Below are 25,281 nucleotides of genomic sequence, written 5' to 3'. Positions count from 1 at the left end.
AACTTTGAATTCATCAACACAGGAGACAAATTCCTGAGCAGAAACCCATTAGCACCAGAACTAAGATCAACAATTAATAAGTGGGACCTCATGAAACTGAAAATCTTCCTTTTCTTTTATGTTATTTTTTTTATCTTACTATTTTTCTTCTATCTTTTTATCCTGCAGGTCCTTTACATACACACACACACACACACACACACACACACATAAATATATATGTACATATGTATATATATATATATACATACATATGTACATATATATTGTGGCTTCCAGTTTAGTGTTTTTATGGGATTCCTGAGTGTGTGAATGCATGTGTTTCTGCATTTATATCTGTTTCTTATGCCTTTTCTTGGGCTCTTTTCCTTCTGTTTGTTTTTTGTCATAATCCAATGTGTTAGTGTTTGTTTTATCATACTATGTTATACAATTATATTATATTATATGTTATATTATTATATATTATGTTATATTAATTTTGATATCCCTTATCCCTGTTTCTTTCATTGTGAGAGGCAGAAATGGGGTAGATCTGGATGAAAGGGGAGGTGGAGAAGTGGCAGGAATAGAGGGAGGGAAAACTACAATCAGGATATTTGAAAAACATAAAAAAAAAATAAGCATGGAAGTTTTGATTCCCCTTTACTAGCTTCTCATTTTTTGAGTACTCAAATGCACGCATAAAAAAAGATTCATTGGATCTAGCCTAAAAACAGTTGTTAAAATTTGGTTGGGCTAAATGAAGCTTCAACAATTAGCACAGACTCATTCTTTCATTGTCCAAAATAAGAATGAAAATTTAAAGCCACTCAGGATTTGCAAAGCTGTTTTCAGAAATCATAAAGTGCTTAATTCTGCAAAGGCTGAAGAAACAATTTAAAATGTTGTTTCATAATATTCACATATTACTTAGGAATTTAACTTAATAAAAATTTTTAGGTAAAAGGAGTAACTCTGCCCTGCTGTCCCACAAAGAGAATATTGAAGATATAGTTTGGACCAGTCAATAAAGCATTAAGGAAGGAGTCTGTCTTTAGTTCCCCTCGATCTCAAGTCTGGATCAGCCATGTGCCAATGGCATACCATGAACTATTCCACTGCAGTTTCTTTGTCTGTAGTGGAAAGAAAATTATCATTGTCCCTACATCCTGGACTTCTTACGGCAATTAAATGCACTGTTATGTCTACAGCACATTAAGACAGTACTTAGGAAGTAAGAGCTTGATACATAGCAATTATTCACCCCATCATCAGACACTACTGTCCATCTTGATTAATTTTTATAAATCTAGTTTTTTCCTAAGATGGGAATCTCATCAAACTGTATCCAAGACTGCCCTCTAACTCACTATATGTCCAGGCTAGCCTCAAACTCATGGTAATCCTCCTGCCTCAGCTTTCCAAGTGCTTTAACTGTAGTAGAACCGACCAACCTAGCTTATCCACCATGATATAAACACTAGTTGGGTATGGGAGACTTAGGAAAAAATGACTAAAAATTGTCTTCTTGGGGTGTATTTAATTCACTAGATAAATAAACAAAATATATAGTATAAAACTGATGATATGTGTATAATTGACTAGAGTGTTAAGACAAAGAAATTCAGATAGTGGGGATATTAAGTACTCGGGGTGTGAGCTCGAAAGAAGACAGAGGAGACTTATGAGAAAGGAATTCTTGTGCACGTCTTGTAGAGATAAACAAGTAGGCCAAACAGTGCATCTAGAGTGATTTGTAGAGAGAAAGCAGCACGTGCAGTGCAAGACAGCTCTCAGATGTGTGTGTGTATGTGTGTGTGTGTGTGTGTGTGTGTGTGTGTGTGTGTGTGTGTGTGTGTGTGTACCCAAGCTTCTTTAGAAAAGACCAGGTATATTGTTTCCTCTCACCTCTTAGCACCAAATGGACAGTAGGAAGCCCCTTTTTGGTTAAAACAAATGTACTGATGTCACAAGAATGACACCCCTTGTTTAAGTAGTTCCACCTCACATATAGAGGCCGTTTGAAGGTAGTTTCCTTGCATGTTAATGCAACAAACACTTCAGGTATTGATAAACACATGCCCATCCGATTGATTTCTTTTTGTCTGTACCCAGATGCGTGCATCTGAACTACTCCAGCCCCACCTGCCTTATGGACACGGGAATTTGGACTCTCCTTTGGAGAGGCAGTGTTTTCTCAGAGCCAGAAAGCATGCTGGCATACATTTACATTGAGTGAAATAGCAATTCCATCTAGCTCCTGTGTAAAATGCTTCTTTTATGTGCTTGGGAGATCAACCATTTAAGGCATAATAACTTCCTTCAGAACGCAGTGCTTGTCCCATACTAGCTTCTCCCGGCAGGAATGGCTGGCAGCTCTCTGTGCAGTAAGTAGAAAGCCACACTCTGTCAAACCATCAAGCACTAATGAAATAAACAAAAAGTTTTCTTACCTGAGGCAGGCGCCAAAGCCTGCTACTCTAAGTGCCCCCACTGGACACAATTTAGACTGGCTTTCAAATGTTAAAAACAAACAGGTTCTCCTAAGTACAATTAAAACTAAGCCACACATCCAATCTATTGATAGGATGGAACTATTTTGTTTCCATGGCTCATAAGGGCTGGTCCCAAGAATATCACATAATTTGATAATTATTGTTTTATGCTAATATGTGACAAGGAATTCCAAAACCAGTTATGAGCCTCCTAGACTTTTTTAATAATTGTAAATTGATAGAATTATTTAAAAGAGCACAGTAGTTACCATCCCATTATGGTGTGGTACGGCTTAATTTAAATGATTAAATATGTGGTTTTAATAAGATATATTTCCACATTAAAAATACTTTATATCCCCTTCTGACCCATAGCTCCCTTTCCCTACATGGGAATAAAAGCCTAATTCCCAGCCATGACAATTATTTTGCTATTTCTTTTGACTTAAGGGATATATCAGAGATGTTTAGTTCCACTTAGTTATTCAAGCCAATTTGAAAAGGCCCCTTGCTTACAAATATCTGCAGTCATACCAGAAATCAATTTATGCCATGGGCAAATTTCTATAGCCATAGAAAGAAGAGGTTACTGAGAAACAAGGTCAGGATAGCAGCCATACCACTAGGCCATCTCCAGCAAGCCATCAAGTGTAGGCATGGCAAGCATCCATTCAGGCCAAGAAATAAGCACTTGCAGATTCAAGAATGTTCTTGGGGCTGGAGAGATAGTTTCTACTTCCTGCCTATTAGTCAGCTCATGACTACATCTAACTCCAGCTCCAGAGTGTCTGATGCTCTCTTCTGGTCTCTCCAGGCACACACATTCATGTGTCCATAAACTCTTGTAGGCATACACACATACATATTCCTTTAAAAAATATTTTTAAAGCTGGGTGCAGTGGCACATGCCTGTAATCCCAGCATAAGGCAAGAAGGCAAGGGCAGGCAGATCGATGTGAGTTCAAGGTCAGCCTAGTCTACAAAGCAAGTCTAGGATAGCCAAAGCTACACAGAGAAACCCTGTATTGAAAAAATAAAACCAAACAAACAAAAACCAAAACAAAAGAATTTAAAGAATCTTAAGACCTTTATCCAAAATACCTGAAAAAAAAGTTAAACATTTATAAGCTAGAAGTACCTAGAAGTAATGCAGACAATGAAAGGCCAGCAATTTCTGTCGAGAGAAGAAAGTAAGTTGGAAAAGAAAATCCTGAATGAAGTAACCCAGACCCGGAAGGACACACATAGTATCTACTCAATCTTAAATTGATATTAGCCATATAATGCAGGATAAACATACTACAACCCACAGCTGAGTAACAAGGAGTACCCTAGGGAGGATGATTAACTCTCATTCAGAAGGGCAAATAGAACAGACACTGAAAGCAGTTGGAGAAAGGGAGGAGGACAGGAGCCTACCATAGAGGGAACTCCACCCATCAGGGGATCAAAGCAGAAGCTGAGTCTTACAACCAAACTTTGGGCAGAGGGCACAGATACTTATGGAAGAGTGTGGGGATAGAAGGACCCAGAGAGGACAGGAGCTCCACAAGAAGACCAAGAGAGCTAACAAATCTGGACCCACAGGTACCAGCAGAGGCTGATGCACCAAACAAGGACCATGCACGGAGAGAACTTAGCCCCAACTCAGAGGTAGCTGATAGGCAGCGCAGTCTCCATATGGATAGCCTATTAAGGGAGGCAGGGACTGCCGCTGTTATGGACTCTGTTGCCTGCATTTTGATCACCTCCCCGTGATGGAGTGCCTTACCAGGCCACAGAGGAAGAGGATGTGGGCTGTAGTGATGAGACTTGATAGGCTGGGGTCAGTTAATAAGAGAGAAAGGCTCCCCTCTTTGGCCCTGTAAACTGTTTTTTAATTTGGTTATTTGGTGTGGTGGTGTTTCATTTCTTGAGTTTTTTATACGTTTTGGATGTTAGCCCTTTGTCAGATGTAAGGTAGGTGAAGATCTTTTCCCAGTCCGTAGGCTGTTTTGTTCTGTTGACAGTGTCCTTTGCATTACAGAAGCTTTTCAGTTTCATGAGGTCTAGTTTATTAATTGCTGACCTTAGAGCCCGAGCCATTGGTGTTCTGTTCAGGAAGTTGTCTTCTGTGCCAATGAGTTCTAGGCTCTTCCCTACTTTCTCTTCTAACAGATTTAATATGTGTGGCTTTATATTGAGGTCTTTAATCCACTTGGACTTTGATTTTGTGCAGGGTGATAAATATGGATCTAGTTGCATTTTTCTACATGTGGAGTCTCACTTAGACCAGCACCATTTGTTGAAGATGCTTTCTTTTTTCTATTGTATGGTTTTGGCTTCTTTGTAGAAAATCAAGCGTTCATAGGTTTGTAGGTTTATTCTGGGTCTTTGATTCTATTCCATTGATCAGCTAGCCTATATCTATTGCCAGTACCATGCTGTTTTTATTGCTGCTAATCTATAGTACAGCTTGGAATCTGGGATGGAGATTCCTCTAGAAAATCTTTTGTTGTACAGGATTGTTTTAGCTATTCTGGGGTTTTTTTCATATAGTTAAAAATTCATCTTTCAAGAGCTGCAAAGAATTATGTAGGAATTTTGATTGGAATTGCACTGAATGTGTAGATTGCTTTTGATAAGATGGCCATTTTTTCTTCTTTTTAATATTTTATTAATTTATTCATATTACATCTCAATTGTTAGCCCATCCCTTCTATCCTCCCATTCCTCCCTACCTCCTGCTTTCCCCCTACTCCCCTCCCCTATGTCTATGACTGAGGGGGACCTTCTCCCCCTGTATATGCTCATAGGGTATCAAGTCTCTTCTTGGTAGCCTGCTATCCTTCCTCTGAGAGCCGCAAGGCCTCCCCATCAAGAAGACATGGTCAAATATGGGGTACCAGAGTTCATGTGAAAGTCAGTCCCCACTCTCCACTCAACTGTGGAGAGTGTCCTGTCCATTGGCTAGATCTGCGTAGGGGTTCAAATTTTACTGCACATATTGTGCTTGGCTGGTGCCATAGTTTGAGAAGGACCCCATGGCCCAGATCCGCCCATCATAATGTTCTTCTTGTAGATTTCTAGGACCCTCTGGATCCTTCTATTGCCCCATTCTCCCATGCTTCTCTCACCTAAAGTCCCAATAGGATGTCTTCCCCTATAACTCACTTTCCTGGTAAGTGAAGACTTTCACGGGACATGCCCCTTAGGCTAGTGTCCAGATATAAGTGAGTATATACCATTCCTACCAAGCTACGAGTATGGGAGATCTTCGCATCTTCTGAAATATTCTTCAGTTTCTTACTTTAGAAACTTGAAGGTTTTTTTTTTATACAAGTCTTTCACTTGATTGGTTAGAGTTGTACCAAGGTACTTTACATTATTTTTGGCTATTGTAAAGGTTGTAACTTCCCTAATTTCTTTCTCAGCCTATTTGTATACAGGTCGGCTACTGATTTTTTTTAAGTTGATTTTGTATCCAGCCATTTAGATGAAGGTATTTATAAGTTGTATGAGTTCTTTGGGGATCACTTGTGTATGCTATCATATAATTCATGAATAGTGATAATTTAACTTCTTCCTTTCTTATTTGTACACCCTTGATCTCCTTTAGTTGTCTTATTTTCTTGCTATGACTTTAAGTACTATATTGAAGAGATACAGAGAGTGAGAAGACAGTCCTGTCTTGCCCCTGATTTCAGTGGAATTCATTTAAGTTTCTCTCCATTTGGTTTGAGGTTAGCTATAGGCTTGCTATGTTTTGCCTTTATTTTGCTTAGGTATGTGCCTTGTATCCCTGACCTCTCCAAGACTTTATACATGAATGGGTGTTGGATTTTGTCAAATGCTTTTTCAGCATCTAAGGAGATGATCATGCAGTTTTTTTCTTTCAGTTTGTTTGTGTGATGGATTATATTGATGGATTTCCATATACTGAACCATCTATGCATACCTGGGATGAAACCTACTTGGTCATGGTGAATGATATTTTTGATGCGTTCTTGGATTCAGTATTTTATTGGGTATTTTTTGCATCAATGTTCATAAGAGTAATTGGTCTGAAATTCTCTTTATTTGTTGAGTCTTTCTGTGGTTTAGGTATCAAGGTGACTGTGGCTTCATAGAATGAGTTTTGGTAATGTTCTTTCTGATTCTATTTTATGGAATAGTTTGAAGACAATTGGTATTAGCTCTTCCTTGAAGGTCTGGTAGAATTCTGTGTTGAATCCATCTGGTCCTGGGCTTTGTTGTTGTTGTTGGTAGACTTTTGACGAGTGCCTCTATTTCCTTAGGAGATACAGAGTTTATTTTTTTTAACTTGATCTTGATTCAATTTTGGCAATTGGTAGCTATCAAGAAAATTGTCTGATTCATTTATATTTTAAATTTTTGTGGCATATAGGTTTTGAAGTACAACCTAATGATTCTTTGGAGTTCCTTGGTGTCTGTAGTTATGTCTCCCTTTTCATTTCTGATTTTGTTGATTTAAATATTCTCCCTCTACCTTTTAGTCAGTTTGGCTAAGGATTTGTCTTTCTTGTTAATTTTATCAAAAAAACAAAAACAAAAACAAAAAACCAGCTCTTGGTTCTGTTGAGTCTTTGAATTGTTCTCTTTGTTTCTAATTTATTGATATCAGCCCTGGGTTTGATGATTCCCAGCCATCTATTCCTCTTGGGTGTGTTGGCTTCTTTTTGCTCTAGAGCTTTCAGATGTACTGTTAAGTTGCTAGTATGGGATCTCTCCAATTTCTTTATAAAGGCACTTAGTACTATGAACTTTCCTCTTATCTCTGCTGTCAGTATGTCTCACAAGTTTGGGTATGTTGTGCCTTCATTTTCATTGTGTTCTAAGAAGATTTTAATTTCTTTTTTTATTTTATCCCTTATCCAGAGGTCATTGATTAGGGAGTTTTTCAGTTTCCATGTGTTTGTTGGCTTTTTGTTGTTTCTGTTGTTGTTGAGTTCCAGATTTAATCCATGGTGATCTGAGAAGATACATGGGATTATTTTGATCTTCTTGCATCTGCTGGGGTTTGCTTTGTGACCAAGTATATGCTCAATGTTGGAGAAGGTTCTGTGAGCCGCTGAGAAGAAGGTATATTCTTCAGTATTTGGTGAAATGTTCTATAGGTATCAATTAGGTCCACTTGATTCATGATGTCCATTACCTTCATTATTTTCTCTTTAGTTTTTGTCTAGATGAATGTGGGTGCTCCTGTATTTGGGGCATAGATATTCAGAACTGAGACATCATCTTGGTGGATATTTCCTTTGATGAGTATTTCTGTTTTGATTAGTTTTGGATGAAAGTCTATTTTATTAGATACTAAAATGGCCACTCCAGCTTGCTTCTTGGATCTATTTGCTTGGAGTACCTTTTTCTATCCCTTTACTCTGAGGTAATGGTATCCTGATATCAATTATCCAGGCTATCCAGTAATAAAGACTAACAATTTCATTGTTTCTTGAGAATGGATTTAATTTAGTTAAAAATTTTTCTCCATAAGGCGTAATTTCTTCTAGTTTTCCTACTATCACCACAAACTTTAACATGAGCATATGCCTAAAATTCCTAAAATACACAAGAAGATAAATCATGCAAGATTAGTTGAGACTGTCCTGCTCACATAATATATAGCCAGGCACTCAGTACATGTTTACTAGAGATTTGATGATTGAATGACCAAGAGTGGGGAAGATTTCAAGAAATATTCCAATCTCTGCATTCTCTAAAGTAAGGAGGCTCAGAGGAGAAAATAATTTTGCTCATGAAAAAAAATAGAAAATTATAGATATAGAGAAGAGGACTAATATACAAACTGGACATTCAAGGATAATTAGAAATGCAATAAAATAGGAAAATATAGAGGTGAACATCCTAGATATAGAAAGAATAACAGGAAATAGTAGAAACATGTGAAAGGAGATTAGATTTTTTAGTTAGTGCTGTGAAGGTTTGTGGTAGTGATATAAATCTAGAACAGAAATAGGCTACGGGTAGGTTTTGAGAGACCTTGTAGGCTTGCCAAGAAACTTGGACTTCATTTATAAGAAAGGGAGCCCGGCAGAGGACACATAGATGATGTTATTGTCCTAATGTTTCTCCTCAGAATTAAGGAGAAATGTGTGTGAAGACATTTATTTGGAATGTTTATAATAAAATTTACAGCAACGTTACATTTTCTAAACAATATAAATGACCCAAGGTGGGACAAAGATAAATGAATTATAGGCTATGCATAAAATGTAGCCACTAAGATAATGAAGATTTTTAGTTATTGATACAGAAAATAAATCCACAATGTGTTAAATGGGAAAAGAAGGTTAGAAAATTCACAGACCAGGACTTCTGTTCTGTGCCATTTTATTTTATGTGGTATATGCATAAAAGTGACTGGAAAGAAATATACCCAAATGTTAGCGATGCTTATTTATAAGTAGTGTGGTTTTCAGAGAAAGATTTTTTAAAATCTTTAATAGTCCAATATATGTGTGCACATACCCTCATATAACCTACTTTTTAACAATGTACATGTGTTATTTTACAGAGTAAAACCAGTAATATATTTTAAAACAATTTTATTGATAGGTTTACTTGTCAAATGAAAAACAAAATAAATCAAAGAACTCAAAAATAATAATCCTGGTGAAATATATTAAACACAGTAATCCCAAGCATGACTAATGTGAAGCTAATTCCATTTAATTCTGAAAGTTAATGGGCTTTCCTCCTTGCAGCATCCTGTGACCCTGAGTAGAGTGGGTTAGAAAGCCTGGGCTTAGAACTCAAGCATTTGACTCCAGGGAACCAGGTAATGCTCTGACCTTGAATAAGCCCATTTGCTGGGCTCTTGTCACTGACTGTCTCCATTACTTGGCTTTACTAAGAAGATAATAATAAAATTTGCCTTCTTCATATGATGATTTGGATCTGTAAATGAGATCACATGTACTTATAATGTAACTTGTTAAGATTCTAAGTAAGTGCTGTTTTATGTAGAAGAGGATTTGAGGAGGGAGGACCAATTTACCTTCTTCATCACATCTGACTTAACAGGAGCCTTGAAATTTGAGTGGTGGGCAAAAGCCAAAGAGTACTTGTTCAATGCATTCAAAAATCATCTCACCACTTCAAAGCATGCACAGCATTTATTTTATGCATGGAGGGCTGAACTTCAGAGAAGTGCAATGACTTATTCTGAGTCAAGTGCCAGGAACTGGTGATGCCAACTGTATTACAACTTCACCTTCACTAACCACAACTCAATCCCCCTGTCTCCAAGAGAGAATACAGTCTGAGGTACCAGACACTCGAGTCCAGTGCATCTTATAAAAACAGGGACACAATGTAACTGTCCTAGAGAACTTTGTCAACTTGACATTGCCTAGATTCATCTGAGGAGGGAGTCTCCATTGGGAAAATATCTATATAGATTGGCTGTGGGAGCATCTGTGTGGATTGTCCTGATTATCAGTTGATGTGGTGCTGGGGCATCCTGCTGTAAGCGGCACCATTCCCTAGGCAGGTGCTCGGGGCTGTGTAAGAAAAGTAGACAAGCATGAGTATGAGCCAGTGACCACTATTCCTTCATAGTTTCTGCTTTAAGTTTTTGCTTGAGTTCCTGCCTGGCTTCACTCAACAACGACCTATGACCTATGGGCTGAAAGAAGTCTGTTCCTCCTCTAACTTGCTTTTGGCCATGGTATTTGCCATGGCAAGAGAAAGTAAATGGAACATTAATTTATAAAAGAAAAATCCTTAAAGATTCAGATTTCTGAAAATAAATCCCATTGAGTTACATGTTAGAAAATTGGGGGTTGCCGGGTATGGTGGCGCACGCCTTTAATCCCAGCACTCAGGAGGCAGAGGCAGGCGGATCGCCGTGAGTTCGAGGCCAGCCTGGTCTACAAAGTGAGTCCAGGACAGCCAAAGCTACACAGAGAAACCCTGTCTCGGAAAAAAAAAAAGAAAGAAAGAAAATTGGGGGCAATTTTACCAGCAGAATGCCAAAGAAAACAATCCATGAAGATCCAAAATTCTGTTGGCAGCTAGTATTTAATACAAATAAGTACATAAAATTGTACAGGGGAAGGTTAAGAAGACATTAAGACTTTGAAGTAGCACCAGGGCAACTTCTAATTGTATGCGTTTTATGCAAAAAGTACCTTTAAAAAAAAGCAAATGTTCCAGAGCTCAGTTTTCATTCAACGTATCAGAAGAAATAGGAATCTATCCTGGGTTGTCTACCCATGTACAAATCATCATAAGTGTTACTGTGCAGAGAACTGAAGTCTGGAGGAGAGAGACGCCCTCGTTTTGTCATCAGAGGCTGCTGATCTCACTGAGGCATGAAGGCTCCCTAGCAGAGGAAGGCAGGTAGTGGGAGTGGGAAGCTTGTCATTACTGAGCAATGTGGATTGTATTATTGTGTCTGACCCTGAGTTCTGCATGGTCACCCAACTCTGCCTCAAGGACCCAGGGGATAATTCATCATAAATGAAAATGCTCTTGGTAAAGGTGGGGAGGATCTGGTCATGGCTAGAGCTGGGATTTATGGCGTTATAATAAGTTAATTAACTGCTTGCTCATTGCATTTTTTAAGAATGAAGATAGCATCTAAATGCATATGCTTATTAAGGACATCTCTTTAGTCCTATAGAGTGCTTGTTAGGGAAGGTGTCTTAAGATGAATTAAAACCAAGTTTTATGAGGTCTAGGCTGGCACATTAATCATAAGAACTAGAATGTTATAGGCTAATGGTGCCATAAAGATCTGATTGGGTTACACTTGTGCACATGTGCTAAAACTGCCAGTTTGGAACGACTTGTGAAGTATAAATGGAATAAATTAGTTCACTACAAGATGACCAGTATACCTAGCTATTTGGAAAGACTCTGAAACTCTCGAGAAAACAATTTCTAAAGAGATTTGGACATAACTGACACATTGTTTTGAATAGTTTCAATGGAACTATATGGAACCACTGCAAACAAAACTCACTCAAAATTATTTCATAAAAGCTATGGTACATAGCATAGCTGTCCTCTAAGTGGCTCCACCCAGGAGAAGATGGAAACAGATACTGAGACTCACAGCCAAACATTAGGCGAAACGCAGGGAGCTTTGTGAAAGAGTGAGAGGAAGGGTAGAAAGACCTGGTGGGCACGGGAGCTCCACAAGAAGACCAACAGAGCCAACTAAAACTGGGCCTAGGAGGCCTTAAGGAGATGAAGCACCAACCAAGGACCATACATAACTGGACCTAGGGCCCTTACACAGATGTAGCTGATAGGCAGCTAGTTCCTCATATGGGTCCACTAATAACAGCAATGGGGGCTGACTCTCACATGGACTCGGTTGCATGCTTTTTCATCACTTCTGTCTGGTGCGGCTATCTTGCCAGGACACTATGGAAGAGGATGTGCTCAGTCCTGATGTAATTTGATATGCTGGAGTGGGTTGGTGAGGGAGGCTCCCCTTTTCTGAGGGGTAGAAGAGGGAAGATAGGGGGAAGAAGGAGGAAGGTGAGACCAGGAGGTGAGGCAAGAGGGGCCTATGATTGGGATGTAAAATAAATTGCAAAATTAATTTTTAAATGATGGCACACACACACACACACACACACACACACACACACACACACACACACAAACCTAAAATCAAAATACTTGTAGGGCATATAGCAATTAGAATCTAGTCAAAGGAAAACATCAAATTTTCATATGAATTTCAAGTGAGAAATAGAAAACAGCCAAAAGAACTAATGTAGACTAACTAGTGTTAAAAGCTCAGTGGACAGAATGCTTTACTGTATTTTTCAGACCATAAGATGCACTTGAAAAAAAAGGAAAACAAAACAAAAAGATACACTTGAATATAAAATGCACCCAGTTTTTAGAGCAGCAAAACAAGAAAAACAGTAAAAACAGCAATCAGACCATAAGGCACACCCTAATTTCCACCCCCAACCTCACCCCCCTCCCCACCACACACACACACTTTTTGGGGTAAAAAGGTGCATCTTATGATCCAAAAAAATGCAGTATGTGAACTAAAATGGACAGAAATTATCACAAGAGGTTTAAAGTGGAACTGTTTTGAAGACATAGCCAAAAGTTAAATCTGTGCCCCTAGCAAAGGAACTAAGTGGTGTTATGGGTTTAACAGATAATGCTATAGATTCTTCTAAATGGGTGAGGAAAGCACAATTCTATATTACAGAAGACAGAAGGGTTCAAAGAAACCCAGGTATCAGACAGTGTTAATATGTCCAACTGAAGCACTAAAAAAATACATATCAGAAATATCACTTGGCAAAAGACTTTAAGGAAACATGACTGATGCTTATCTACAAGAAGATCATAGCATCAGTCTAGCTTAAGCCCCCAAAGAAATTTCTAAAGAAAACTCAGAAGAGAAAAAAAAAAATTGGAAAGATAAAAAAAAAAATTGAAGATACTTAAAATTTAGAAGATTTTGTTTTTGGTTGTGATTCTAGCCTTTAAAGGCTAAGCCATCTCTTTAGGCCTGGAAGAATTTCTTTTAATCCAGAGGGTCCTAGAAACCTACAAGTAGAACATTATGATAGGCAGATTTGGGCCCAGGGGTCCCGCTCAAACTAAGGCACCAGCCAAGGACAATACAGGCGGTAAACTTCAAACCCCTACCCAGATCTAGCCAATCGTCAGAACATTCTCCACAGTGGAGTGGAGAGTGGGATATGTCTTTCTCACGTACTCTGGTGCCTCACATTTGACCATGTCCCCTGGAGGGGGAGACCTGGTGGCACTCAGAGAAAGGACAGCAGGTTGCCAAGAAGAGACTTGATACCCTATGAGCATATACAGGGGGAGGTAATCCCCCTCAGGAACAGTCATAGGGGAGGGGAATAAAGGGAAAATGGGAGTGAGGGAAGAATGGGAGGATACAAGGAATGGGATAAACATTGAGATGTAACAAGAATAAATTAATTAAAAAATTAATAAAAAAATTTTAAAAAATTAAAAAAAAAAAGAAATGGAAGGAGGGAGATCAGGGAAGGTAGACAGGCAAGGAGGAAGGGAAAAAATTAAAGCTACAGCAAAACACAAAATGAACAACATGATTGTGAAAACGGAAATCCTATTGAAAAACAAAAATCAGATGAAACAGCAGTCTTAGGGAGATGCTAGCAGGTAACATGACAGTTCGAAGGTCAACATGTCTGTGTCACAGAGGTTTCACACACATTGACACACTGCCACTAGGATAAACAAGAGCTCAGAGGCCACGCCTGAGATCAATACCAGTGCTGCAGGACCATTGGTGGAACAAGCAGAAGCTCGCAGGACCAAGGATAGGCAGCTGAGTGTGTGACTGGTGGCACATGTCAGCCAGGCAGATCAGTGAGCTTCTTTGCAGAATACTGTCATGCTTATATGTGAGCCCAGTACTGTCTAATTCCTGGCTCTTCTTAGAAGAAACCAAGACTTTACTTTGTAAATATGCTTACCAAATTGCTGACAATGCAATGAGTGACAGTGAGTTTGATGTCCAGAACCTGGATTTATAGTTGTTAACTGACATGAGCAGAAAATTAAAGGGCAAGACTCAACAAGAATACACGTGAGTGGGTTAAGGGTCAACTTTTCGTTTTGTTTACTTTTAATTCCCATCAGGAAATCTTTGGGACATAAAAACTGAAGCAAAAAGCACTAAAGGCATATTTTCAGTCTATCTGGCTCAGCATCTCTCCATGCCATGAGCAATCATGTGCTACATGCCCACTACCTCCTTATGCCCTCCACTCCTACATACATACACACACACACACACACTCACACACACACACCTGCACACCCTATTATACTGCTGACTCACACACACACACACACACACACACACACACACACACACACACACGCTTTTGGTCCCGTGCTAGTTCCTCCTTCTTGATGAAGAAAATCTCACTGTTTGAAATTTGGTTCAAATGTTACCCCACTGCAAAACCCTAGGGAGGATTCACTACAAAAGTTAACATACCTATTGGGTTCCTGCTCTGGATCAGACAGTGGCAGTGAGGAGCATTCAGCCTTCATGGCACTTACACTCTCTTTCCCCGAAGCACTTGTTCCTGTGCCATGGCCCTTCGTGTGTTCATATGTCCATTCAACTCTCCATAAGACCCTGAGCTCCTGTAGAAAATGCACATAGCTTCCCATAAAGCCAGGCACGCCTTACCTTCTATACAATCTTAGTGCATCTGATATATGCTTGCTAATGGGGAAGCGAGTAATTTTGTTATAAAACAGCACCCCAACTACAAAAACCACCATTTCTGTGAAACAAAACCTCAAAGTAGGGTAAAATTTGTAAAGGTAATTTAGAAGGGAAAACAACTCATCCTAACTTCCTAATGCTCAGAGCCGACTGCAACATTCAGCTCTCCCCAAAGGTGTGGTAAAAACACTGAAACATTAATCAGCCCACATACCTGCTAATCACTGCCAGCTACTCCAAGCAACAGACAAAGGAATCAGTCTTCTTAAATTAACCCTGCAGAGACATATTAGCATAGCAATCCCAAACAAACCCGTGTTGACATCTGGGACTTCATCCTAAACATCAGCAGATTCTTAATGTTGTTCTCATAAGGCAACCGCAAAGGTCATTTCTTTAGTGCCAAAGCCACAACAGGGCTCCATCAGAGGATTTGTCCTAGTTATCAGGGGTAATGGTTGCAGTTGAGCTGAGGAAAGGAAGTCAAGATTCATTACTACCATCTGTGCTGCTCTGAGGATGAACTCTCAGAGCGTTCTGTTCTATAGGGGTTGGGGATGTCTACAAAGCCCTGTGCCTACTGTTCTATCTCTCTCAGCGGACTGAAAGTTCTCCAAAGACAAGAAGATGAAGAAAGAATGGGCACTTTATGGTACCTTGAGCAATTATTTGCTTTTTCTAAGTGTGGTCACTACTGGCATATAACATGGCATGCAAGGTACCATGTTTGAGAGTCTGTCTTGAAGGGACTAAAGTTTTTTCAGATCTCCTCACCTACCATAACCCTCAATATCAGATGTAGATAATGAAAGGAAGGGGAAAGGCAGAGTGAGTAAACAACAAGAAAGCCAGGAAATGGTTCCTCCTTCACAGCAGCATCGTCTGCTCTTGAAATTGCTCTGAAAAGATGAACTGAAACTGAGAAGCCATGGTATGTCCAACATGGAACATGAAGACCTATAGGATATCTAAGGCACATAATCCTACATATTCACTGAGGACAATGAGTTACATTTAGACATAATAATCAAATAGAGGCACTGACTCATCATCTGGAAACAACCTAGATGTCCCTCAACTGAAGAATGGATAAAAAAACAAACAAACACAAAATTTATGGTACATTTACACAATGGAATACTACTTGCTCGGCTATCAAAAACAAAGAAATCATGAAACTTGCAGGCAAGTGGATGGAACTAGAAAAGATCATCCTGAGTGAGGTAACCCAGACCCAGAAAGACACACATGGTGTACATTCACTTATAAGTGGATATTAGCTACACAATACAGGATAACCAGACCATAATACACAGACCTAAAAAAGCTAAATAACAAAGAGGACCCAGGGAGGATGTTTAATTCTCATTCAGAAGGACAAATAGAATAGACACCGGAAGCAGTTGAAGAGAAGGAACAGGACCACAGCCTACCGTAAAGGTCCTCTGAAAGTCTCCACACAGCAGGGGATTGGAGCAGATGCTCAGACTCCCAAACTTTCAGGTGGAGCACAGGAAGTCTTATTGAAGAGTTAGGAATAGAAGGACCTGGAGAGCAATGGAGGCAACAAATATGAGCTCTGGAGGAGGGATGCTGCAAAGACTGATGTGCTAACCAAGGACCATGCATGGCGAGGACCTAGACCCCCTGCTCAGGTGTAGTAGATAGGCAGCACAGTCTCTTTGTGAGCCCCATCCTATGGGGAGTAGGGGTTAACTCTGACATGGACCCTGGTGCCCATTCATTGACTACCTTCCCCTGATGGGGTGGCCTTGCCAGGCCACAGAGGAAGAAGATACAGGTAGTCCAGATGAGACCTGATAGGCTGGGGTCAGGTGATATTGAAGGAGGGCTCCCCCTTTATGGGGACTAGGGGAGAGGAGGAATGAGGGATGGAGGGAGGAATCAGGGAGAGATGAGGAAGAGGGCTAAATTGAGCTGTAAAGTGAATAAATTAAAAAGAAAAAAGAAAAGAAAGAAACAATCAGAACATATGAAAAAGAAAAACAAGAAGGCATAGTTAATAAACGGTATTATTCAATCATTCATTTCTTTTTCTTAATTAACCTTTATGCATGTGCCTATGTGGGTGGCTGAGGGTACGTCACATGGATGAATGCCCACACTGACCAAAAAGGCTTGTCAAGTACCCAGGAACTGAAATCAAGTTTCTGGAAAAGTGGAAAGCGGTCCTAACTGCTGAGCCATGTCTCTGGGCCCCAGTCATTCATTTCTAAAATAGTTCTGAGACCTTCTATTAAAGGGAGGTGTTATCTCTAGGCTTAGGAACACTGTCAGGTATGTCTCAGGTCCTGGGGGAGCTGGTAGCCTGAGAATGATTCAGGACGGAGGTGACATGTCTCCTTCAGTGGGTCAGAGTTTGCTGTCCTGTGATTGACTTCCTGGTATTCATAAGGTATTGTGCTCATTTTTTCCTACTTCTGGGCCATAATGAAGTGTTTGAGTTTAAAGATCCATAGGCCTCACCTTTGTCCTTTCTTCTGTGTTAAAAAAAAAAAAAATCCATAAAGTTAAATGCCTTGTTCAAAAGTATATACAATTTAGAAGCAAATCTGAGAGAAGAGTGTAAGTTTTTAGCCCAGATTTGCTTTCCTAGTAACATCACATTGTGAATCCTTAGAGGAATAAGGTATTAGCTACATTTGCACAGGAAATACAAATTGCTTCCTTTATTAGAATGCCCAACTCTGTCGTTTTCTTGCCTTTCAGTCGACTTTCAGCAGTTCTGCTCCAGAATCAGTCTAGCGACCTACCGCAACAAAACGCACAACTCTTTATACATATTTTATCATTTCTTTTAAGTCTCACTTTACAGGGTTTCTAAGTTTTTCTCTGGTGTCTCTGGTATCCTGATTTTAGTTAATAGCAGTGAAACAACAAGAGAAAAAAAAAAGTAAAATAACAGTCCTTGATCTAGGCCTGTTTAGTGAGCCAGGGAGGCTGGAGGCACATGAAAACATGTCAATCAGATGTAATTGCTCTCGGAGAGGAACTCTCTTCCTGCAAGTAAAAACGAGCTCATCCCCAATACAGGGCTTTGTAGTGACGACTAATCTACTAATGACCAGCTCGGTGGTTGTCCACACACTGGCTCAAAATGAACATTTGATTCAACGTGACAGAAAAGGACACCCTGACCAAGTCACAAATCTTCAACAATGACATAAAGGACACACACACACACACACACACACACACACACACACACACACACACATATGGCATCTCTAAACATAGCCAGTATTGATATTATTACAACAACATTGATTTCTAAGAATCTAATAGCATTAAGTGTTTCATAGTTACTGAAAGGGTACAAATATATATCAGAACTCTACCACATTTAAAAATATTCTAGTTGTACAATAATTCTTTTTAAAAACTCAATATTCCTGATTTGGCCTGAAGACATGAAAACTAAACCCCTGAGAGCAATATTTAAAGGCTATATTTGGCTGAATATATTTAAGATAGCTTTAAAATATTTTCAGTATCATTTTCCATTAGAGTCTACTCAAATGGAAACAAGAACCTCTGCAACTAAAGGCAAAGGGCAAATCCTCTCTCAAGAAAGAAAGGAAAGAATGAAGGAGAGAGGGAAGGGGAGAAGGAAGTAAGGGGAGAGGGAGGAAGGGAAGGAAGGAAGGAAGGAATGAGGAAGGAGCCAGTCACACTGAGGGATGCATTCAATCTCTGGGCCCTTTCTGATCTTCCTTGTCACAGATAACAGGAGCCTTCCTCAGGATCTGTCCTCCAGTTTACAAATACAAACTCCGGGAAGGAGTGGAACCAACTCTGTCCACACAGGCTCTTCTAGGAGCATGGTTCACTACTCAGACATACTTCGATATAGGAGACAACTATGAAGGTTGCTGTCAGTAAACAGCCTTCAATGCCAACCCATCTGGGGACTCTTGTTTATAGAGAGCTATCCCTGATCTCTAACTTTGTAGGATAGCTCACACTCAATGAAGTGTTGACCTGGGAACAGAAGACTCTGGCAATATTGTCTCAACTCAGGAAAACTTTAAAGGTCCAGCCCAGGTACAGAACTATCTGTGCAGTTGGACAAAGTTATTACTGTGCACATAGCATAGCGTAATTTCTCTCTGCTCTTACTTTTTGGGCCCTCCAGCTTTAATTAGTGGACCTCATGGGCACTAACAACTGCTGCTCTGTACACTACACTATGCAGACCTACAGGCTACTTCCTGGAGTACTCAACTTGATACAGGAAGATCTTGACCTCTTTTCTAAACATTCTAGATTCCAGAGTTGGATTATCTCCTTAAGTTGCTAGATCCAACTCTTTGGGAAGCATTATCTGCCAGAGAAGACCTGTCTTGGATGTAATGAGCACCTTCTAGCTATTAATAAAAATTGCATTTCATTTCCCTTTTAGTTATTGCCATCATGTCATGGCCCACATATCATTGGGGGCAGATCAGGAATGATAGAAATCAAACCTTAAAATCACACGCTGCACTCCTAATAAGGTCTACTCGTAGAGTCACCTGAAAAGGTGTGTATGACTTTCAGAAATGTCAAAGTTTCTTCGAATCATTTGAATTTTCCCTCTTGAGAGTCTTGGTATCCATGACAACTATAAGAATTAAGGATTAGTGAACTGTTCCCCAATTCAGAAAAGTTTTAGAGTTTGAGAAATTGTAATTTAATTAAAGCAAGATTTATTGTTATTTAATAAAGAGGAATTGAATCTGAAAAAATATTTTATGCACACTCTCATCAAGAGGAACAATAGATTAAAAGTTCCACTGAGAACCATACACAGAGAAATCATCACTTAGCAGCTAAAACATGGTAAGAGAGTTTACATCCCAGTGCATACTAAAACGTTCATAATTTGTGAGCCAAGAAGAAAGAAAGGAGGCTAGCATGCACTCCATGTGAGCAGTACCACAATCTAGCTTTTATTCAAGCCAATCCTTTAATTTGTCCTATTGAAAAAAAAACTTTAATCTTTAATTTTAAAAAATTGTTCTGCATTAAGCCACAAAGATGACATACCTTTTCTTAATGTTATAAATATATGAAATATGATACACAAATATTGAGAGAGAAAATCGTCATAAGCATTCATAAAGCCATATGGATGTGTTACATTTTCGTCTAGACATCTAATAGAGCCACCTGAACATTCTCCTCCAGCCCCATTTCATTGTGATGCCTTTCATGGAGGAAGACAGTAATTGTAGCAAATTTTATATAGGAGGGGAGAAAAACAAAATTAGATTCAAATTGCTCACCCAATAAGTGACCAAGAAGAAGATGGAGGAGGAGGAGGACCCCATCTGTCAGAGGTCATGGGGAGGGGAATAGAATGGAAAAGGGAGGGAGGCTTGGGACAGGAAAAGCAATGAGATTACAATTGGGATGTAATGTGAATAAATTATAGTAATAACAACATTTTTGAAAAGAAAATTAAAGTCTTACCATTATACCTTCGCCCCTTTACAAGACAGCTCAGCTTTCTCCTGCTCTAAAGAGACAGTAAAAAAAGTTGGTATCTTCAGGATAATGCTGGCCCACTCAAAATCCTGCAAGCATTTAAGAATATAGTTTGACAGCTGACATTTCTGTTCTATTTGAGGGAACACTAGAAAGATGTTTCCATCTTCGCTAGCATCTCCAAGCAGGGCTCTTACAACCACCATCTCATGGGGCCATTAAACAGTCAGGGCTTGGATCTCACAACCATGGGGCCATTAAACGGTCAGGGGTACTTTCCAGCTGTCAGATCTCACAGCTGTGCTTGCCCATCCTGAACTTTCAAAAGTTACCTGGGCTCTATATTCATCACTGTATTCAATAAATTAGTATTATTCAACACTAATGCTGATTTAAATTTCAATAGGAATTTACATGTCAGTATTAAAGGCACTGGCTTTCATTAATACTCTGTTGAATCATGCTCCTTCCAATCCTCATAGGTCTGATCTCCGAACCCCCAGGGTCTTCATCAAGATAGCATGTTCACAGCTCTTACATGTTTATATATTTACCAAACACACACATACACACACACACACACACACACACACACACACACACACACACACACACACACTCCAAAACCGACTTGCCAGACAAATGCTAGAGAAGGCCTCCCCCCAGCCCACAGCCTTGGGGTTGTAGCCATTGATAGAAAAAGTCATAATACCACTCTTGCTCCATCCCTGGGAAAAACCTCTTGCTGACCAGGGACTAGAGACTATAGCTATGGATGCCCAAAGCCTGAACACCACTAGATACTTGGGGAGCATTCCAGCTGGAGCACACAGCCTCCAAGACACAGTTTCCAGCATCCCAAGTCCAAGCACATCTGTAATTGTTTCTAAACCAGGGGCTAGGAAGTTTCCTGGGCAACCCACAGCCTTGAGTCAATGGGTTTTGGTACCACAGATCCCATTACTATCCTATCCCAGACCTTTGGCTGCTGTTGTCACAGTCCCAGGTGTGCCATATTTCAGAGACCATTGCTACTAGTGCTACAATTATGGGTGTCATTTGGGCTTGCCAGGAAGTCCTTAGGAACAATCCTTTCTTTACAACATGGCTCTCACAAGCCCCAGTGCCATATATGCTTGATTCTGAGGCAAGTGGACGTACACATCTGCTACAAAGTGTACAATTATTTTCATGAGGCATTACAATCTAGACAACCAGTTCACACTGCTGACATCAGTCAAAGCCAAAGACATCACAGAAATTATACTTTGAGCCTACTTGTAACCAAAAGTCACCCAATAGATGTTCTACGTCCTAAGTGGATAAAGAATATCTCCTATAACAGCTAGTACATAAAACTGAAAAGTGCAACTACTCCCTCAGGGAAACGACAACAGTACAGGGACACAAACGCATGAAAGCACACATGACACCCCCTGCCAAAAGGAAAATAGTAACTTTACAATTTGAATAGGATGCATGAAAAACTACAAAATAGGCATTCCAAGGATATTCAAGGGTATACAAGATAATACATATAAACAATAGGAAAAGAGGAGAAAACATCTCAGAATAAGAACAAGAAATTTCCCAAATATATGGAAATCAGGAAAAAGAATCTGTTGGAAAACTTAGAACTAAATATTATAAACAGTGACATAAAATAGCGACCATCCAGAGCTGTCTGAAGCAAGGAAAATAAAGTGTTTTTAAATGTGAGGACATATATTTTTAAGATTTATCTATTTATTATTATGAATACAGTGCTTTGTCTACATGTACTACTGCAGGCCAGAAGAAGGCATCAGATCACATTATAGATGGTTGTGAGCCACCATGTGGTTACTGGGAATTGAACTCAGGACCTTTGGAAGAGTAACCAGTGCTCTTAACCTCTGAGCCATCTCAGAGATCATAGATTTTTAAAAGGAAGAAAGGAAAGGAAGATGGAATTGTCTTTAAGACTTCTGGGATACAATTAAGTGAATAAATAATTATATTAAAGGAACCCTAAAAAGTAAAATGAAAGGAATGATAAAAATATTCTAGAAACAAATAAATATGGTAGACAAATCGGTGGGATATATCTAAAGCAGTACTGAGAGGGAAATTCATGTCATTAAGTCTTTGCATCAAGAAGAATGAGATGGACAGATGGCTTAGATATTAAGAGCATTTGCTGTTCTCCCAGAGGGCTTCAGGTCAGTCCCCAGGATCCACAGCTCACAACTGCCTATACCTATAGTTCTTATGTCCTCCTCTGGCCTCTGAAGACATCAGCACACATGGCAGACACAGAGAGACACACATACATACACATAAATAAAAATTTAAAATAAACATTGAGAAAACAGTAGAACTGGCTCTGTCATTTTTCAGTTTGGAAGCTGCTAACCTGCACTCGCTGTATATTCAGGTAATTAGTTGTTTCCCTTCTCAAGTCTCTGATGGTGTTGGAAACCAAATAGTTTAGTTTTACAATTAAACTTAGCTGTTTAGGGATTAAGTTGCTTTTAGGTCTAGATAGATGTTTTTAGGTTGACAGAGATGAAATACAATAGATACTGATTTACATTCAAAATTTTAGACTCGCCAAGATAGGAAAGATGGTTTCTTCAAGGTTGCCAAATACAAACAGTCAAAACACTATGAATGTAACATTTATATAATTCCTGATTGTTTTGTGGTTCTTCTTACTGTATGTAGTTTCTTGTATATATGTGTAATAATATAAACGTATATGAAAAAAAAAGAAATATCTCAAATAAACAACTCAACACCAATATGCTGGGCCCATATTGTAATTCCAACTTGTAATTCCGACACTCAGAAGACAGAGGCAGGAGGACTGCTTTGAGTTTGAGGTCAACCTGAACAATATAAGGAGCTTCAAGCTAGCCAGGGCTACATAAATAAACCCTGACTCAAATAAATAAACAATTTAAGTCAACAAACAACCCAATGATGACAATACATTTAAAAGAGTTAGAAAATCTGAAACAAGAATGCCCAGAAGTAGTAGGTGACAATAAGTCTTGGGAGAAGTGACTAAAATTCAAGCTAAGAAAGACAACATAAAAGATCAAAAGAAACAAAGCTGTGGTGTTTTAAAAGGATGGACAGAATGGACAAGCTCTTATCTAGACTAAGCATGAGAAGGGAGGGAAGACCCAAACAAAGTATAGCTAAACATGGTAAAGGAGCTATGTGGCTGATGCAACAGGAGAGTGAAGCTTCGTAAGAAACCCCTAATTTAACGCACAAAACCCTAGAGGATGCATGAGGATTTCCAAACATACACCACGTATGTGCACAGCCCCAGAGAATCAAAACGTGCACTTTACACAGAGCAATAATGAATGGGCAAATGAGTTTGAATGGCTTCCTAAAACTCACAGGGCCCGATGGTTTCCCTACTGTGTTCCAAGAGCCTACTAAGAAAGGGCTAACCCCATCTCTTTGACCACTTAAAAACGTGAATTAGGAGGAATTTGGCCAAATTCTTTTTATGAAGTCAAGATCACCTTCATACCCAAATAAGAAAAAGCTATAATAACAACAGAAACCAAACCATAAAGTATCATGTTCTGTAGCAGTTTCCTCCAAGATTGAAACTCTCCATCTCTTTAAGACAGAGGTAACTAAGCCCATCCTTCCTAGACAGAGTAATAGATTTCTGGAGTCTTCTCAGACAAGCCAAGCTGCAAAGAAGACTCTGAGACCCCTCTGCCCCACACCCAACTGCCTGAAAGAGGTTTAGACCAACTGAGTCACTCGGGAAGGACACTTTCTAACCTGCTGAGTTCCAGCAGGCTGTGCAGTGTGTTCCACATTTCCAGCTTTTCTGAGTCAGCCTCCATGCTGGAGTGGGCTTTGGTAATGCCGTTGTCTTCAACTCATTCCTACTCCTTAAATAACCGCCCCCCCATCCATACTCCTATAAGTGACCTCAGAAAACTCAATAGTTCACCAAGTTGGACTTCGGTAGTATACTTACTTTGATCTTTTGATGTTCCCTATCTGATATGGTATGAGTGACTGTTCTGTCGCCCTAGGAAAAGTCTGTCCCATATCAAACCAGCACACTGAGTCCAGTAAAGCATCAGAATACAAAATACCTTATCCCAGGGGTGGCTTAGCATAGATACAAATCAATATACACCCTTTATCCCCCTACCCCTGCCAGTTTCACCTCCTGTATCACTAGATAGGAGAGAAAGAAAGATAGAGGGGGAGAGAGAGAGATTCTTGAATCTAATTTCTTTCTTTTTGTTTTTTCTTTGATTGTAGCTGCTCTTTGCTACTTTGTAGTTCTTCTTCTTCCTACCCTTTAACCCACTGGTTTCACCTACTATCACTAGACTGGAGAGATAGAACGATAGGATAGCATAGGAGAGAGAGACAGAGAGAGAGAGAGAGAGAGAGAGAGAGAGAGAGAGAGAGAGATCTCGATCCTTTAATCTAACTTCTTTCTTTCTGTTTTTTCCTTGAGGATAACTACTAACAAACTGCAACCCCCATTTCTCTCCCTGTTCCCTCTTTTACTCTGTTCCTTCTCTTTAATCACTTCCACCCTCTATTCTATTTCTACTTCTGAGTGAGATTTAAGCATATTTCTTTGGGTTTTCCTTGTTACTTATCTTCTTTTAGTCTGTGAATTGTAGTATGGTTACCCTGTATTATATGACTAAAATCTACTTATAAGTGAGTACATACCATGTGTATCTTTCTGGGTCTGGGTTACCTCACTCAGGATGATCTTTTCTAGTTCCCTTCATTTGTCTGCAAATTTCATGATTTCCTTGTTTTTAATGGCTGAGTACTTTGTGCACAGTTTCTTTATTCTTCAGTTGAGGGATCTGAGTTGTTTTGAATTTCTGGCTGTTATGAATAAGGCTGCTATGAATACAGCTGAGCAAATGTTCTTGTTTTATAGTGGAGCATCTTTTGGGGATATGCCCAGGAATGGTATAGCTGGCTCTTGAGGTAGCACTATTCCCAATTTTCTGAGAAAATGCCAGATTGATTTCCAAAGTGGTTGTACAAGTTTGCACTCCCACCAGCAGT

The sequence above is a fragment of the Acomys russatus genome, chromosome 23 (genome assembly GCF_903995435.1).
Source record: "Acomys russatus chromosome 23, mAcoRus1.1, whole genome shotgun sequence".
NCBI classification, from domain to species: Eukaryota; Metazoa; Chordata; class Mammalia; order Rodentia; family Muridae; genus Acomys; species Acomys russatus.
The sequence above is the reverse complement of the archived record's forward strand: the minus strand, read 5'-3'. Positions refer to the sequence as shown.